Source organism: Hevea brasiliensis, chromosome 1 (genome assembly GCF_030052815.1).
Source record: "Hevea brasiliensis isolate MT/VB/25A 57/8 chromosome 1, ASM3005281v1, whole genome shotgun sequence".
Classification (NCBI taxonomy): domain Eukaryota; kingdom Viridiplantae; phylum Streptophyta; class Magnoliopsida; order Malpighiales; family Euphorbiaceae; genus Hevea; species Hevea brasiliensis.
Window position 1 is genome coordinate 120,607,515 of NC_079493.1, and position 7,351 is coordinate 120,614,865.

The following is a 7,351-nucleotide window of genomic DNA, read 5'->3' on the forward strand; positions in this document are numbered from 1 at the left end:
AGTCAAATTAATATAAATGCTAAAAATTTCTCTATTTAACATAATTATTCCAATAACTCTCTAAACATAAGCCTAATAGATAATTATATTTTAATCAACTGAATTAGGCATAAAGATACCCTAGAAATACTAAATGTGATGGGAGTAAAATTAATAAATTATGCACTTATTGTTACACTCATTTCATATAGGCATTTTAGAGTAGTTTTGCATCCATTTTGCCCTTATATTTTAGTATATTTTATATTTTTAGCTTTATTTTAGCTTATCTGTTAACTTTAGTTACTTTATATTTGATTTTTGTAATTTTGTTATTTTTGATAGGATTTTGTGGCAAATAGAAGATCAATGAGTGCATTAGGAAGTGATTTGAAGAAATTTGGAATTCTTTAAGCATGGAGGAAAGTTGAAGAAATCAAACTTTGAAAGAGCAAGTTAGCCAAAATTTGCTTAAGACTTTGCTTATGATGTTGCTTATGGTATGTCATATAAGCTTAACCTTAGGCCTGTTCAAGCTGAAAGTCAAGCACGGCTTAAATCCTACATATTCAACCTTTTACTCCACAACCTACCGAGAATTGCTTAAGATCCTGCTTAGGGTAAAGCGGCAGTGCTTAAGGTGCAGCACAAGTCAAGCATGAGCAGAAAAGTCTATTTTATTCTAAACCTGCCGAGATTTGCTGAGGGTCTGCTTAACCTTAAGTAGACAGTGCGACTAGAAGCTAAAATTTGCTAAGAAGCTGCTTAGGGTTAAGCCGTACCTTAAGCAGACTGCCCAGAACGTGAATAATGCTGCTGACTTGGATAATTTTATACCTCATTTCCTATCCACTCCTTGGCTCTTATTTACTTTTAGGATAACTTTTTGGGACGATATAAATTCATCATTTCCTAGTTTTTGCCACAAGAGGAAAGGAAGGAAAAACAAAAAGGAAAGAAAATAGAATAGAGAGAGGAGGAGACGCCACTTTCTGGAGAGGAGCTGCTGCAACCATTTTTGGAGCTCCAGAAACCAAAGTTTTGGGTTCTTCTACCTGGGTTTTTCTATTTTAGTCCTCTTATCATGTTTTTCTTTACTTTTTCATCAATCTTTCTTGTAAATACCATCATGAGTGAGTAAACTCTTTAGATTTCAGAGTTGGGAAATATGTTTTAGATTAATTTGTGTATTTGGACTGGGTATTTCCTTATTTTACGTAAATACGAGTTTTGATTCTTTCCTTGTGTACTTGATTTACTTACCTAATATTGGTACCCATTGGGTATTGTGTTAATCTTTGATTGAAGGACTGAAAGGTGAAAGTCATTGATAGATAATCAAGGATTGGAACTTAAAATCACCTAGATTTAGAAATAAACTAGGATTATAAGAGGAATCAATGATTGGTTACAAAACTTAATGGGTTTTAGAGTAATCAAATAACATACGAAAGTAGGTTTGGTTATTTTAGAACACACTTTGGTTTGCTTGAAAAAGATATCAAAGGAATTTAGAATTAATCACCTTCAAACTCTATTTTTCCCTAAAAATTGGAATGCGCAAGACAAATCTCAATTAATTTATGTATAAACCCCCAACTCTAGAATCACTTTTAATATAATTAGACTTTGATTTGAATTACCCATTGTTAATTTAGTTTAATTGCAAACTAGATCTAGAATTTATTTGTTTGCTCTTTACCCATTACAATTAGATTAATCAATTTACCTTGCTCATTTACATTTACCATTTATTCATTAATCATTAGCCTAAATAATCGCTTCATTCATAGTTTGGTACTCAAACGGCAAATCCTCATGGGAACGATACTTGATTCATCACTTTATTACTTGAGATGACCCGTATACTTGCGGATTCGCCACACCAAGTTTTTGGCGCTGTCGCCGGGGATTTGATTTTTGTTTGATATTGAACAATTGTTTGTTTGGTTAATTTGGGCATTTTATTTTATGTTCTTTTTACCATTTTACTTTGAGAATTTGTTTATTTTGTTTTTCAGGTACTTTATTTTATGAGAATGACAAAAAGTGAAGAAATCAATTTATTCTTTGATCCAGAAATAGAAAAGACAACAAAAGCTTTAAGAGCAGAATCTAAGAGGAGAAAAGCTGAAATTAAAGCTCAACAACAATAAGAAAGAGCACAAGAGCAAGAGCAATTACAAGAAGAAATGGCCAACAACAATAACAACCGCTCTGTGAAGGATCATGCCTATCCTAACATTGGGGATTTCATGCCAAATATCACAAGACCAAGAGTAGAAGCTAATAATTTTGAACTGAAGCCTGTACTTTGTCAGATGGTACAACAATCACAATTTGGAGGAAATCCAAGTGAAAGTCCACATGTGCATTTAGAACACTTTCTTGAGATCAGTGATATGTTGAAGATAAATGGAGTTTCTGATGATGCAATTGAAGGAACGGAAGCGTGAAAAACACAAGATTATACCATTGAATTCAAAAATTTTCACCTAGGGTCACAAGCACCATGCAAGATTTATTTTTATCTATTTGATTTCAATGATAAACAACATATTAAAACTCTTTTAATATGTTTTTGGATCTGTATTTGCCATTTAAGATTTTAAAATTAATCAGATTAATTTTAGAACCCTAGATTAAATCAAGAACGATTACACTAACCTCTTGATGTTGTCTGCGCCTTTGAAATCGTCTTGAGGACACTAGATGTTGTCCTCTAGCTTGTCCACACCAAGAACACCTATGGCAGCCCTTGAACAGCTTCTAAAGCCTTTTCTATTAATTAGAAATTCAAGTTACGCCTTTTAAGAGATTAGAGATGCAAGCAGGACACTAGAAACAATTTCTAGTGTTCTTAATTCAAGAGATTGATGGCTAATCTCTTTGAATTGATGAGAGATGAAGAGAAATAGCTGGAGAGGCTCAAAGTGGCGTGACATATGAGAGGAGAGGCTGCTGGTTATGTTTTCTTTTCATAACCCCACTTAAATAGCTAGGTTAACACATTAAACCCTAGCCACATGTCACCTTTTGATTAGCTCTAGGTTTAAGTGACCCAATCACATTGTGCCAAGTGTCAAACCTATATTTAATCTTGATTTTAATCATCTTACATGATTAAAAATATTTGTCAAGCTTATGTGTTATGACATGTGTCACCATCTCATGGTGCCACGAGTCACACGCAAAATGACCAAAATGCCCTCGTGTCTTACTTTTGAGTTCTTAACCCACAATAATTATTTTCTTCTTCTAATTAATTTATATCAAATATAAATTAATTAATTAATCTCTATTAATTAATTTCTCATCAATTAAATTCATATTTAAACACTTTAAATATAAATTTAATTTATACTACACATCCAATAATCTAGATTTGGTTTCAAGTCATGCTAGGGACTTTGCAATTTTATTGCAAACCAAATCTATTTAATTAATCAATTAAACTCTTTAATTAATTAATTAAATCATATTTAAATAGGTGATAACTTGTGTATGTGTGTGACTTACTAGGCTCATCACTAATTGGCTATGAGACATGATATCAACTCTTAATATCATCAGAACTCTTTCTTACCATAAATGATTTCTCTAAATCATTTTATGAACCTCATAGACCATTGTTAACACCTATCATAGCATGCCATGGCCACCCAATTAGTAATAAGATTTACCTTAAATGAACCTATAATCATATGTTACCATGCACTAGAATCTCTATGTTACAAAATCCCAACTCAAGCTGGAGTCATGGTTTATGTCAAACTCCATTTGCTATGAATATTATGTTCTCTTTTAATTCCAGTTCTTGATTAAAAGATTTTTCTCATCGAAACTCTTTTCTCAATAAATCTATCTGTCTCTGCCAGAACTTGAAACATCAAGAACAATTAAATGAACATAGGATTTTATCTCTATTTACTTAGAGGAACAGATTCCATCTTGATCAACACCTACCTCCATATATAACTAGCGTGAGCCAACACATGCCCATATACCCATACATAGTACAAGTATGAAAGCAGATCAAACTCAAACTACCTATATACAAGATAACTGTGCTATCTCAGTCTAAAGATTATATGCCTCGATATGATTTATGACAAAACATTGACAAGAGTAAACTCCATGTGCTTGTCATAAGTGTCACCGTTCGGCCTACTTATCATTTATAAGTGCCTATCATGTTTGTTATATGGCATGAGACTCACCATTCCATCTTATTTATATCTCATATAAATAACTTGGGAACAAACATGAATACAATCTTTCTGGATAAGTCATGTCCTTATTATGAAGTATCCTCGATTGTGAACCTATTTATGATACTTTGTGCTAGAAATATTGTCACTCATATTCTTAACAACTTAAGAATAATATTTCTAACAAAATATCAATGGACCTTTTCTATTACACATAAATATATTATGTAAACGGAAAAGTGGAAATGCCTTTTATTATTAAAAATATGTACAAGATACATACTAAATGATATGCTCTAGGGCATACTACTAACAATCTCCCACTAGCACTAGAGCCATTCATTACAATACCTTAGACCCATCTTCTCAAGATGTCAGTCTAACTGAGCTTGTGACAAAGGCTTAGTGAATGGATCAGCTGAATTTTTCAGCTGATGTTATTTTTCTGCATGGCTATATCGCCTTTGCCCAACTATATGTCTGATAATGTGGTAGCGCCTTTCTATGTGTTTGGATTTCTGGTGAGACCTTGGTTCCTTAGCCTGTATGACTGCTCCATTGTTGTCACAGGTAGTGGAACCTTGACTTAATGGAAGGAACTACTATAAGTTATTTACGAACTTCTTTATCCAAACGACTTCCTTTGCGATCTCGATGCAACAATATACTCACCTCGAGTGGAATCTGCGGTCATGCTCTGTTTGGAACTCTTCCAACCGATCGCACCTCCATTACAAATGAACACATATCGGTAGACTTTCTATCATCGATATCCGATTGGAAATCGAATCGATAACCATCCAATTGCAAGTCTCCACCTCCATAAATCAAGAATAAATCCTTAGTTCTTCTTAAGTACTTAAGAATATTCTTGACAGCTATCCAGTGTTCCAAACCTGGATTGGATTGATACCTGCTAGTCAAACTAATAGCATATGCGATATCCCGCCTAGTACACAACATTGCATACATTAAACTTCCAATAGCCGAAGCATATGGAATCCTGGCCATCTTATCTCTTTCTTCAGGTGTCTTTGGAGACATCTCTTTAGAAAGATGGATACCATGTCTCACTGGTAACAATCCTCTCTTGGAATCAAGCATGTTAAACCTCTTTAACACCTTTTCCAAGTATAGACTTTGTGATAAACCAATTATCCTTTTCGCTCTATCTCTATAGATGCGAATCCCAAGAATATAGGTTGCCTCCCCTAAGTCTTTCATGGAGAATGTATTTGACAACCATACCTTTATAGTCACAACATACCGTATCATTACTCATCAACGATGTCATCCACATATAAGACAAGGAAAATGATAGCACTGTCACTAACCTTCTTATATACACATGGCTCATCCTCATTTTTGATAAAACTAAAGGATTTAATGGCTTCATCAAAACGGATGTTCCAACTCCTCGAAGCTTGTTTCAACCCATAAATGGATCGCTTTAGCTTGCATACCTTGGAACCATCTTGGGATTCAAATCCCCTAGGTTGTTCCATGAAAATGTTTTCTTCAATGTATCCATTAAGAAAAGTGTTTTGACATCCATCCGCCAAATCTCATAATCATAGTATGCACTATTGCTAATAAAATCCTAATTGATTTAAGCATGGCAACAAAGTAGAAAGTCTCCTCATAGTCTATTCCTTGCCTTTGGCGAAACCCTTTCGCTACTAGCCTTGCCTTATAGGTCTCTACCTTTCCATCAGAACCAATTTTCTTCTTGAAAACCCATTTGTTCCCTATAGGTACAATACCTTTAGGTGGGTCAACAAGATCCCAAACTTGATTCTTATACATGGAATCAATCTCGGATTTCATAGCATCAATCCATTTTGAAGAGTCTATATCTGATATAGCTTCTTCATAGGTAAGTGGATCATCTCCATGATCTACTTCTTCATGAGTAGACAACTCTTGTTCTTCTTCATGAAGAAAACCATATCTCACCGGTGGGTGAGATACGGTTGTTCTACGAGGAACAGCTGTAGATGTTTCATCAATGGGTATAGGTTGACAAGATGGATCTATATCCATCTGATCTGTTGGTTGGTTAGAATTCTCCAATTCTAACTCTATTTGCCTTCCTTTGCCTCCTTCTTGAACAAACCGTTGTTCAAGAAATGTGGCATCTCTACTTATCACAACCTTTTGTGAAGTAGACAAATAAAAATAATATCCAAAACTATCTTTTGGATATCCAACAAATCGACCTTTTACGATCCGGTCTCCAATTTATCGGTGTTCACTTTTTGATATAAGTGGACAACCCCAAATCTTAACATGCTTAAGACTTGGTTTTCTTCCATGCCCTATCTCATGAGGTGTGGAAGAAACTGATTTTGATGGACTCCTATCCAGAATATACAAAGCTGATTCTAATGCAAATCACCAAAAGGAGATTGGCATATCATTATAGCTCATCATACTACGTACCATATCCAATAGGGTCCGATTTCTCCTTTCAGAGACACCAGTCAGTTGTGGCGTTCCTGGAGGAGTCAGCTGAGAAACACTGCCATGCTCTCTCAAGTATTCATAAAATTCAAGACTCAAATATTCACCTCCACGATCCGATCGAAGAGCTTTAATATTTTTTCTGTTTGATTTACTACTTGATTTAAATTCCTTAAACTTTTCAAAGGATTCATGTTTGTATTTCATCAAATACAAATACCCAAACCTTGATTTATCATCGAAAGGTAATAAAATAATGAAAGCCCTCTAGCCATTTCTTTAAATGGACCACATACATCACTATGTATTAGCTCCAAAATATTTTCAGCTCTTAGCCCTTGTCCATGAATGGGTGATCTACTCATTTTGCCCTGAAGGCAAGATTCACAAGTGGGAGTAGGATCAGAGCCCAATGAGGATAGAATCCCCATTTTCTCCAATTTTGCAATCCTATCTTCGCAACATGACCTAACCTTAAGTGCCAAGTATATTTTGAACTTGAGTTGGTTTTCACCATGGCATTGCTTTCATTTAGATTGCTACACTGCGGCGGTGGAAACACTTTCTTCGGCAATGGAAACACTTTCTGTTGGCGTGGAAACACTTTCCTTTGCCTCCATCGCCTTTAGTCTTACTTTTCTGTTTAGCTATTTTCTTGGAAGGACCAGAATCTGAGGTTTCTTTTTCTTATTGCCTTT